The following is a 12,508-nucleotide window of genomic DNA, read 5'->3' on the forward strand; positions in this document are numbered from 1 at the left end:
CCCACATGGAAAGTTGGGAGGAAGTTAGACCACCTTATAAGGTGGGTTGTTCCACCACTAGTAAGTGAGTGAGAATAGGAGTGCTACACGCGCGCTCCTCCTCCTCCTCGCTCGCTCGTCTCGTCTCGACTCGACTCGACTCGACACGTCACGACGCGCGCCGCGCTCGTGGTGAGTGGATTGAGCCTCGAGCCGAGACTTTCCTTACTTTTTGCAGCTCAGGAAAACGAACAGAGTCCTAGACGGACGCGTCGCAGTTAGTCGGTTCGGGTCGCTCCCGGATCGTGGGCTATCTGTAACCGACTCGAAACGTTCGTGCGACGTGGGCGTGGCCCACGTTGCCTAGGGTTTCCCGAGCCTATATAATCTCCTGCCCGGCTACCGCAGAAACACATCCAATACACGAGTTAGGGTTTCCACCTCTCTCTGCTTGCGCCGCCATCGTAGCCTACTCCATCCCGCGAGCCGACGTGCATCGGCGAACGGGAGAGCAGGTCTCCGGAACCGCTCGTCCTTGCGATCCTGTACGGGAGAGGGCGAATTAGGTTTTTGGGAAGCGCTCTGCGCGACTGCTCAAGCTCTTCATCACGGGTCGCCTTCCGTCCAAGTCGGGCGGTGCTGCCTACCGTCATATTCAACGCCATCTACTACGACCCGTCGTCCCTGTCGTCAACAACGTTGTCATCAACAACGTTACTGCTGCGACATCATCTGCTACACCTCCACCGCCACCTCCACCAGATCGGTACGTGCGACATATCTCGATCTGTTTAGCGATGGATGTTGTACTGTTTGCTATGCTACTGTTCATGTTGATCACTACATCTAGTATGTTCGAGTTTCACATGTTAGTAGTTACTGTCGTCATGCTTAATATTCTGGAATTAATCATGGAAATTGTGCCTAATTATCCAACATGACCCAGTGGCGTGGACGGAAACGGTGGCGCTCGGAGATGGGTTGGCGATGGCGGAGCGCCAGCTGGGGCAGACGGCCCTCATGTCCGCGTACGTGTCGACGCCGCCGTCGGTGGAGAGGACGCAGTAGGCGATTCCTTGGACAAGCTCCGGTGGAAGTGAAGCCCATTCCGGAATCATGGATCGGTCAGCGGACCTGGCGCTGACGTGCAGTCGCCTCTCGCTGCTGCTCCAGTCGCCCTCCTCCTTCATCGCCGTGCGCCGGCCGGGTCCTCGCCAAGCACCTCGAGCGCGCCGACTTGCGCCAAGATCTAGGGATCTAGATCGGCGCTGGGTGGCGGCTCTGCTGCGAGATGGGTGGCGGCTGGGTGGCGACGGAGCAAGCTTGTGTGCTGGAATGGAGCAGCACACAAGTTCACTCTGCCGGGGAACTTTGAGATTTTATATGCCGGTCAATATGTGGTGCATATTTTTTTGTTCCATAGAGATTTTATTTATTAGCACATGTGGGAGATACTAACTAGCTTTATTTAGTTGATTTTGGGCCAGGGGAGCTTTGGTTCCGAGTTGCGGCATGAAGGTGCGGCCGCGAGAGATGATCCAAACCAGCACATCACTAGCACTAAAAAAACTCCCGATTGCGTTGACCGATAGTGTTTGAGCTCGCCTCTTGCTGCGCCAAATCATCAGCGTAGATCCAACGTCGTGTGATGGCCCGCAACATCTTCCCGTGCAACGACAGTGACATCGATTGCGTGCGTAGCTATACACATGATCACTAAATCCACTCTCACCATTGCAACAAAAGAGATGCATAATAAACATATTTTCCGCCTCATACTTATATTGGGTACACAAATTCCATGGATGAATCAAGTGAACTAAGTAAAATGCACAACATTTGTGTTTTCCTTGATTAGCTAGTGCATATTGTAATCACTGAGACACAAGTGACAATCGGAAGCCTCATATTTACATAGCACATGACAAGCTAAGAGATGATCCTGCAAGACCAAGGAGAATGCACTACCAATATGTTTCTGCACAACACTAGGTATTGCAAGATCGTCCTTCAATCACAATGTGCTACAAAAATTTATCATCGACCATTGCAACAAAATAGATACAAAGTGAACTAAATTAGAGCCTCATACTTATATTGGACACATAAATTTTAGAAATGGAGCTAGCGACCTAAGTAGAAGGACAACCTGACGAGGGATTAACTCGTCAATGCATATGTATTGTAGAATTAGGGTTTCGTAAGAAGTAGAGGGCAAGTAGATCTCGAAGGTTCAGCCGAACGAATGTGCTCAACTCAAAGTTATGGTGGCTAGGGTTACAATGATTTCGATCCCTTATTTCTCCCTCGGCTTCCCATTTATATAGGAGGCAACACCGAGGCTTTCCCTGTCGTACAAGTTACAAACTATTGAGCTGCGTTGGGCCTTTCCTATATTGATACAAGTTTCCTATTACAACTCTACTTTTCTAACCCGAAAGTCTTCAACCTTCTGGGCCTCCAAAGCTCCGAGTTTATTGGCTTCATACTTTCTTATAGATCCAGGGTACATATTCGGCATGCCTATTCGGTATACCTATGTCAGTAGCCCCCGAGATTTTTGCTTGAATCGTAGAGTCTAGTAAAATCTCCATCGTACATCTATTTAATAATACTTTTGAGTCAATGTCAATTTTCACTAAGTGTATTTTGCACAGGGATAATGGTAGATGAGCCTAGTTCTTCTGACGGATCAGGTACCAGTTAATTGCTCTCGTGGAAAACCCGCATAAACCTACTTCAAGCTCAAGTCCCTGGACTCGAACTCGGGATACTGTCGTAATTCGACACGTGCCGCTTCAGGACTTATCATGAATCGAATTCCAACTTATTTTATTGAGTACCCAACGTGTCTGTCGAGATTTTTCTTCACATCTGTTGATGTGGATAAAGTGGGAGAGCGCATTCATATGCGATGCCACGCCGCACAAGACGGATCCTGGGGTCTTACCTTCGTGAGCTCTTTGTCGAGTCACGGCATTTAGAGTTTTTATCGCGGCGGACGCGCTCTGAGAATATATTGTCGAGTGCCTTTGGGCGGCTGCTGGAATTCTTTATTTCTTTGAGTTAACATGTTAATAATATCTTGACCTCCCGATGGGAGTACATGAGGAGTTATATGTAACTCGAAGATGTACGCAAAAATTCTTCGGCTTCTGCTCCATATTATCTTGTTATTTGTCTCTCTTTCTTTTGCCCTTTCTATAATTCATCGGGTGCGTGACCAGCGCTCCCGATGGGAGTAGACCCCAAGGCTACAACCGAGTGTTTGCACTTGGTTGTAGGCTCAACTTTTGTTATTTAACCAACTCTATATTTGTATCATCATCACGTCATCTTATCAGAAGTATATTCAATACTTCTGATAAGAGTAGCCCCCGAGCATATGAACAGGTGCTTGCATCTGAACATAGGCTCCTGAAGTTTGCTTCTAACTATATATTGTTCCAGCAACTCGAAGATTTTTTATCGGCATGACGTCAATGTTGACGAAAACCATGTGTGGCCACCTCCGGAAGACACGACTTCTGGTGGACCACTGTTTTGTGGGTCCAAAGTTTCTGCTCGTCCCCCACGTCGCGCAAGTGGGGCTTGCACGTCCTCCGATATTCCTGGCACGCGCGCGGTAACTTCCTCCCCTCCAAAATAAACTGTAAAACTTTTTACCACGCAGCCACGTGTATGGTCCAGGATCTTCCCGTGTTTATCCAATGGTCAAGCCTCATCGTCTTCCAGGGTATAAATTCTTACCCCTGGGCTCAGTTTTACCCTTCGCTGCGTCGCACCATCATTCACTCCTTCCATTGCTCTACCATTCTACTTCCTTGAGCATACGCCCATCTTTCTCTTCCTCTCTCTGCTCCACCACTTCGTCACCATGCCTCCGTGAACCAAGCTCACCAGGAACGTCGCTCCCGGCACCGGCGAGCGCGTGGAGAAGGAGAAGGTCTCCCGATGGGAGAGATCCAAGATCTCGTCGCAGGACCACCGCATGCTCAAGAATCTGGGCATGTTCAACAAGGAGGCGATGCAGATGCCAGGGGATGAAAGTACCCCTCCTCCTCCTTCAGGTTTCTGGGTAACCTTCATTGACTTCCTCATCCGTGGATTATCCGTTCATGTCCATGAATTCCTCTGTGGTCTTCTCTTTATTTATGGGATTCAGCTCCATCAGCTGACGCCCAACTCTATCCTCCATATCTCCATCTTCATTACCTTGTGCGAATGCTTCCTGGGCATTCACCCCCACTGGGGCTTATGGAAACGCATTTTCTATCTCCGCCTCAACAACTCGAAGAACACCGTCTACAATGTAGGTGGTGTCTGTATTCCTGTCCAGCCAGAAGTTGGCTATTTTGATTTGAAATTCGCTGACTTCGTCCAAGGCTGGCACAAGAAATGGCTCTATGTTAAGGACGAATCCTCGGATGCTCAAGAGTACGGCCTTGCTCCTTTTGACTCTCGGAAGACATTCAAAGGCGCAAATCCTGGGACGTGGAGGCCAAAGCCGAAAAAAGCGGCCACTGAGTCTCTGATTGCTCGTATCCAGGAGCTGCAGAACACTGAAGGGGAGGAGCTGTCGGGTGTGCAGATCATCGCACACTTCCTGCGGATTCGAGTGCATCCTCTTCAAGCTCGCAAGAATCCCCTCTGGTTATATTCGGGTGCTGAAGATGTTGATAGGGTTTCCGAAGATCTTCCTTTGAAGGATTTGGAAAAACTAGTACACCGCTTCACCTCTTTGAGCAAGAAAAGTAAAGTTCCTTCCTCCTGTTGCGTGGAACCATTCAGTGGTGTACATGCACTTCCAACTGTAAGTGCATTTCTTCGAGTTGTATTTTTTCTTCCAACTGTAATTGCTTCTCCTTCAAGTCTGATAAGCACATCTCTGCAGCACACCCGATATACTTCGTTTGTATAATTATCCCTTGACCCACTGTGAACGCCTTAGATCGTTGAATAACTCTTCATGCTTGTACTGGATCTTCGGGTATTTCTTTCTTCGTGATATATGCCAAGTACGTTTGCATCCAAGGGATTTGTATCATCATGGCCTCCACCGATTCTTCCTCTTTATCCAAAATATGTGGTTCTGGGGCTACTGGAGCCCCCGAGTCTTTCTTGGGTTTATCCTTTTTCTTCGGCTGCTTCGGCGCTGTCGTTTTCTTTGACTTGGTTGATCTCTCACTGATACCCTCCTAGAAAACTCCAGGTGGTATGGGCAGACATTGCGACCTGATGTTTGCCAAAACATCGGCTTCGTCATTACTGAGTCTGCTCACATGATTTACTTTGCAACCGTCGAAGGTTTCCTCGAGCTCATTGTATAACTCTTTGTATGCTATCATGTTGTCATTGACTGCATCACACTTGTTCATCACCTGTTGTGCAACCAACTGAGAGTCGCCAAAGATTTTGAGGCGAGTAGCGCCACATGCGTTCGCCATCTTTATCCCATGAATAAGAGCTTCATATTCTGCTTCATTGTTCGATGCGTTGGGGAAGGTCATCTGTAATATGTACTTCATCTTGTTGCCTTGCGGTGAAATAAGTACTGTACCTGATCCAGCTCCTTCTAATCTCTTGGACCTGTCGAAGTACATATGACAGGTACTCGACAAATCTGGAGGTCCTGTGTTTTGGAGTTCCATCCACTCTGCAACAAAGTCCGGTAAAATTTGCGACATGATTGCTTTCCTCTTTTCGTATGTGATGTTCTGAGGGGAAAGTTTGATTCCCCAAAGGGAGACACGTCCTGTAGCTTCTGGATTGTTCAAGTTGTTTGAGAGAGGTGCCTCATTTACCACTATTATCGGGTGTGCCGAAAAATAATGTCTTAGCTTTCTTGCTGACATGAAGACTTCATACGCCAGCTTCTAATACTGTGGGTAGCGCTGCTTGGATGGTGATAAGACTTCGCTGAGGAAATATACTGTTCGCTGGACTCCATGATTTTTTTCCTTCTTCTTCTTGTTCTATTACGAGAACCGTACTAACCACTTGAGGTGTGGCCGCAATGTACAATAGCAAAGGTTGTTTTTCTCGTGGCGCCACCAGTACTGGTGGTGTTGAAATTGTACGCTTCAGATGCTCAAAGGCTTTGTCTGCTTCCTCGTTCCACTCAAACTTTTCCCCTTGCTTGATAAGCGCGTAAAAGGGCAACACTTTTTCTCCCAACCTTGCGAAAAATCTTCTCAAAGCTTCGAATCGCACGGTTAGCTGTTGTATATATTTAAGCTTGGTTGGTTTTCTCATCATCAGGATAGCTTGTATTTTCTCTGGATTGGCCTCGATTCCTCTAGCTGACATCAGGTATCCGAAGAGTTCTCCCGCAGGAACGCCAAAAGAACATTTTGTCGGGTTCAGTTGGAGACGGAACTTGTCGAGGTTGTCAAAAGTTTCCCGAAGATCATCGACGAAGGATGACCCTTGTTTTGTTGTGATGACTACGTCATCAATATATACTTGGACGTTTTTGCTGATTTGTGTGGCGAGGCATTTCTCCATCATCCTCTGATATGTGGCTCCTGCGTTTTTTAACCCGAAAGACATTGTTCTGTAGCAGAATACACCATAAGGGGTTGTGAAAGTTGTTTTGACTTCATCCTCTTCTTTTAGGCGGATCTGATTGTAACCAGAATACGCGTCCAGGAAGGAAAGACGTTCGCAACCTGCCATGGAGTCGATAATTTGATCGCTCCTCGGGAGGGGGAAGTGATCCTTTGGACAATGTTTACTGAGACACGTGAAATCAACGCGCATGCGAAGGACTTCAGTGTTTTCCTTCGGGACCAGCACTGGGTTAGCGACCCACGTGGCCTCGGTGTGTAGTTCTTTAACGAAACCAGCTTCTTTGAGTCGACGGATCTCAGATAACATACACTACAAGAAAAGTTCTGATAGACAACGTCTCAAAATCGTCCGCTAAGGGGTATTTTTCGTCGCCTATGGGCCTAACCCGACGATATGGGTTCTGTTGTCGAAACTGCGTCAGGCAAAGTCCTACGACGATTTTTTCGGTCCGTCGCGCTTGGGCGCCCTTCCGCCACGGGAAATCGGACCGTTGCCCAAGTGTTTCCGGGAGCCCGTTGGATCGCCGACGTCATGCAACCGACACGTGCGTACGCCGTTAATCGGCGATTAACGGCGTTAACCGGCTGAAACCCCGTGGTAGATGGTAGGCCCACACGAGGCCTACCACGTCTTAAGCGGGCCGGCCCATTAAGTTTGCGGGCCGGGCCAGCTGACTTAGTTTGACCGGTCAACTATATAGCTGGGCTGGTCCATTAGTTACGTGGGTCAGGCCTAACCACTAAGCATGCGGGCCGGGCCGAATGCACTCGTTTGGCCGGTCAACAGGCAAAAGGGCCGGCCCACAAGACATGTGGGACCCACTTTCCTGTTATCTGGCCGGCCCATTTACCAAGTGGGGTCCACCTTAAAGCAAGTGGGCCGGCCCAAAAAGTTATTGGGCCGGCCCAATTAGCATGTGGGTCCCACTTTCCTGTTATCGGGCCGGCCCATTTAGTACGTGGGGTCCATAATAGATCAAATGGGCTGGCCCAACAAGAAAGTGGGCCGGGCCAAAAACACATGTGGGTCCCACTTTCCTGTTAACGGGCCGACCCATTTAGTATGTGGGGTCCACCATATAGCAAGTGGGCCGGCCCAACAAGATAGTGGGCCGGGCCAAAAACACAGGTGGGTCCCACTTTCCAGTTAAAGGGCCGACCCATTTAGTATGTGGGGTCCATCATATAGCAATTGGGCTGGCCCAACAAGAAATTGGGCCGGGCCAAAAACACAGGTGGGTCCCACTTTCCTGTTAAAGGGCCGGCCCATTTAGTATGTGGGGTCCACCATATAGCAAGTGGGCCGGCCCAACAAGATAGTGGGCCGGGCCAAAAACACAGGTGGGTCCCACTTTTCCTGTTAAAGGGCCGGCCCATTTAGTATGTGGGGTCCACCATATAGCAAGTGGGTTGGCCCAACAAGATAGTGGGCCGGCCCAATAAGCAGGTGGGGCCCACTTTCCTGTTAACGGGCCGGCCCAATAAGTAGGTGGGCCGACCCAAAATGAAAGTGGGTCCCACACTACTGTAAGTGGGCCGGCCCAATCTGTTGTAGGGCCTTTGTTGTTTGACTAGTCAACTTGCATTAAATTTCATGAGCCTAAAATCTGGTATCAATGATACACACAATTACATACACAAATAAAATAACTAGGAAAATTACAAGGCAATTAATGTGCCCAAATAAAAAAATTACATAGAATCATTGAGGACTTCTATTAGCATCATCAATAACACGTTGACATTTGGCAATCGCCTTGATTGAATCTTGTGTACCCTTGGTCAACATATCAGCTACACATCTTAAAGCAGCAATACCATGTCTTTTATAAAGTACAGCCTTGAGATATTTACTGTTTGATGAAAGGAATGGTCTAGGTTGACGGCTATGAGAGGATGCATCAGAAGAAAGATCAGAACTTTTTTTGGGCCTCTCTTCTGATGAAGATTGCTTCATCACAACTGCATTCTGATAATAATGCAAAAAGAGTTAAACGATGAACTATGCAAACATGTATTAAGCATTGTCGATATGAGATAGTCACAAGTACTAAGCACAGACTTACATTATATCGTTGCATAGGCTCACCCCGGAACCTTTTTTGCGCTCTATCTTCTACTAAGGACTTCTTCATTAAACCTGCATTCTAGTAATATTGCAACATAGTTACAACAGTGAACTATTCAAACATTTATTATGCAATGTAGATATAAGATAATAACAAGTTCCATAAATAAGACAATGTATGGAACTTGTACTAAGCACAGACTTACATCATAATGTTGCACAGGGTCGCTTTAGCGACTATCTTCTAATGATGACTGCTTCATTAAAACTGCATTCTGGTAATATTGCAAACATAGTTACAACAATAACTATTCAAACATGTATTACGCAATGTAGAGATCAGATAACATCATGTAGCAGAAATAAGCACAAGATAAGATAAGATGCATGTACTAAGCACATACTGGCTCGCTGTAGGTCCTTCTCTTGCGTGCACTAGTCGTGGTCGACATGCCTGCCATTTTAGGTTGAGCCATCAAGTGAAATGCTAATCCTCCTGCTCCATTGTCCTTAATCTGTGTTTAGATATCACATTTAAGACCAAGTCAGCTGGTTTCAAATAACAAAAAACTTGAGCTGCCAAATGAATAAGCCAATATTTACCAGATATCAGATTAAAACCAACTAGATGTTGCTTTTCATGAGATACGAATTTCAGACATTCAGATTTAGAGTAGGGTAATGGCAAGGTTTTCCACATAAAGTAAACTGGCATTAAGAATGACCAAATGTCAGGTTCAAATCACCTTCGCAGTTGCTCCAAGACAAGCATATCAAATAGGCAGAAACATAGTAAAGCATGAATGGCATTGCTATGGCAGGGTTCCAAGTGTTAATCTCTTGCATAAGGAACAATGCATATAGGTTATAGATAATAACGGAAGTAAACTGCCAAAATTACCAACCAAGAACTCAGATTCCAACCTTCCCTAGCGTCCCCGCTGTTAATGTTGGATATTCAATAAGTGGTTCGCATGATCAATCCCTAGGAAAAATAACATTGACAAGTTAGTCTACGATAATACAAAGACCAGACATGCACGCAGCAATAACTATACAAGCTGTGCGACAGGAGCATTCATGGAAAAAAAATATCTATAAGCTAAAGACGAGGTATAAGAGCAAGCAGATTGGAAATGCACATAGCATGATTAAAAAAGCAGTGTGAGAATAGCAGGCACGAGAAAACAGCTAGCGGCTAGCAGTGAGCTAATGACGTGGTATAAGAACAACCAGATTGGAAATGCCCATAGCATGACTATAAAAGGAATAGCATGCAGTACAAAAATAGTTGGCAGTAAATGAATGGGTATAAGGCTATAAGTATGTGGATGCACACAGGTGTCAGTAGAATGAACAGGATGGTAGCGACCGGATAATGCTTTTGTACTGTCCACTATTTAAACGAACTTCATGCGAAGTAACACATCAGGAAAGTTAATGGCATATGAGATCTGCAAATAACTACACAAAACGTGGCTAAAGAAACACCGCGATCTAACGGGCCAGCGTACTAACCAAGCTGCGGCGGGGTGGACGGGGGCGGAAACTTGCATTCCAGCGGCGGCGAACGCGGGAGACGATAAGTCGACCCTGTTTCAGTAGAAGCGGGCGTTGGTGAAGCAGATCTGGTTGGCTGGCAAGGGATTCGGTGAAGTTGATACAGCCGCTGCGCCGAACTAGTCGGTGGAATAGATCAGCTTCTGTGGAGGGGGGGCGCGGTGAAGTAGACTCGGTTCCGTTGGAGAGGATCCGGTGCGTCGACAGGAAAGGCGTTGATTGCTATGCTGTGGATGAGGTCGGCGGTGAAGCAGATCCGTCGGTGGCGAGGTCGGCGTTGAAGCAGATCCGTCGGTGGCGAGGTCGGCGGTGAAGCAGATCCGTCGATGGCGAGGGCGGCGGGGGAGCGGATCAGGTGGGTGGACAGCCAACACGATAAGGCTACGCTGTGGGGAGTATGCCGGCGGCAAAGCAGATCTAGTACTGTAGAGAGTCAGAGCTTTGGCGTGTGAGAGTATTTTTGAGCTAATGGGGCGAATGGTTGGTGGGTGGGTGTGGGCCTGTGGGGAGGGTTCGGGATCTAGGCAAGATATTTTATTGTTACCGAATGAGCCCTCCATGGTCGGTGGGTTGTAACTTCCGGACCAGGGTTAAAAGGGTAAAACTGGTCACGGGATTTTCGAATGGATTCGGTGGGATGATTTGGCGCGGGGCCGAAATTTTCAGTTTCAAGCTACGAGCAGAACGACAAAAATAATGTTCTTCCCCAGGGAGCTCTCCTCTTCTCTTTCTCTCTCGAGTCTCTCTCACTCCCCCGGCTCCTCTCCCCCTTCTCTCCGGCGGCCTCGCCGGCCGGAGACAAGGCCGACTTCTCTCTGTATATCGTACACCCTCCGAACTAAATTAATTGATTCAACTTTCCTTAGACGTGTATGTATCTAGAGTAAAAACATGTGTGGATACATCCATATTTAGATAAGCAAAGTTGAGTTAGCTAATTTGGATCCGAGGGAGTTAGTGTTGTTGTAAGCTTAGATCCAATGTTTCCCATGAGCAGAATGGCGCAATGGAGTCGGGGATCTCGTCATCGGCTTCAGATCTGGCCTATGGTGAATCTGGCGGATCAGATCTGGCGGATCTTGCCGGCCAAACCCCGATCTGGTGCCATCAAGGTGATGGCGCTAACGGTGAGGCTTGCTTTGGTCAGTGCTTCAGATCTGGCCAACGGGGAAGTCAAGCTGCTAACGTTCACAAGCTCGGGGCATACGACGGCGTCATCCGTCTTGCCCGTGAACATCTTGGCCTTTCAGCGGCCCTTCTCAGAGCCAATATGTCGTTGCTGAGGCCATTCTTCTCCTTCGTCCTGGCGACTACTGGCGACACCGTCCCAAGTGGTGCGTCCCCGGCGACGGAGTTGCTGGAAAGGATGCGGAGCAGAGATCTGATGTGCGGTCCAGAAGGACTCGATTGATTTTCTTGTATATGTTTTGGGGTCCTTTTTGTAAAATGGTAGGTCCTATTAGTTATTGTCTAATTCTTTTGGACCTCTATGTAATATTTTGGACTAGTTTCCATTTGCACTGATAAACTTGAATTTTGACAAGTTCACGGGAAAAAAAATTCTTTGCACATATGGCCTATCATGTATGAACATTCTTAAGATTTAAACTACTATATGTAATGGCCAGCACTTGCGCAAGGGGCTCGTCTAGTGCGCACTAGTTTCCATTAGCACCGATAAATTTGAATCTTGACAAGTTCTTGGAAGAAAAAATTGATTCACATATAGCCTATCATGTATGAACATTATTGGGATTCAAAATATACATAGATGGCCAACACGTGTGCAAGGGGGTCCTCTAATGTGCACTGGTTTCCATTTGCGCTGATAAATTTGAATCTTTACAAGTTCTCGGAAAAAAATTGCTTCACACATATGCCCTATCATGTATGAACATTATTGGGATTCATATTATATATAGATGGCCAACACTTGTGCAGGGGGGTCCTCTAATTCTTGGGGATTTCAATCTCTCTCTCTCTCTCTCTCTCGATCTATCGTTGGTGGCCAGAACAACACACATATGCATGCACTTTATGCGCAAAGGCGCGGGTGCCTCTAATAATTCATGTGTGTGCGTATATTTGAACATATTCTTGGGGATTTCAATCTCTATCTCTCGATCTATATATCATTGGTGGCCAAGAAACACACTTATATATATACGTATGCACTTTATGCGCAAAGGCGCGGGTGCCTCTAATAATGTGTGTGTGCACTCGATCGATGATCCCTAAACCTTAAACCCTAAAACCCTAATCCCTAATCCCTAATTATACCCTAAACATACACCCTAAACACCCTAAACACCAAACCCTAAACCCTAGA

The 12,508-nt window shown here is 47.1% G+C and overlaps 1 pseudogene; it reads right to left on the minus strand.

Annotated features, from left to right (window-relative positions):
- Positions 1-1,341, minus strand: part of LOC127345896 (uncharacterized) — a 35,870-nt pseudogene extending 34,529 nt beyond the window's left edge.
- Between the last annotated feature and the right edge of the window lie 11,167 nt (positions 1,342-12,508).

The sequence above is a fragment of the Lolium perenne genome, chromosome 3, assembly GCF_019359855.2.
Source record: "Lolium perenne isolate Kyuss_39 chromosome 3, Kyuss_2.0, whole genome shotgun sequence".
Lineage (NCBI taxonomy): Eukaryota > Viridiplantae > Streptophyta > Magnoliopsida > Poales > Poaceae > Lolium > Lolium perenne.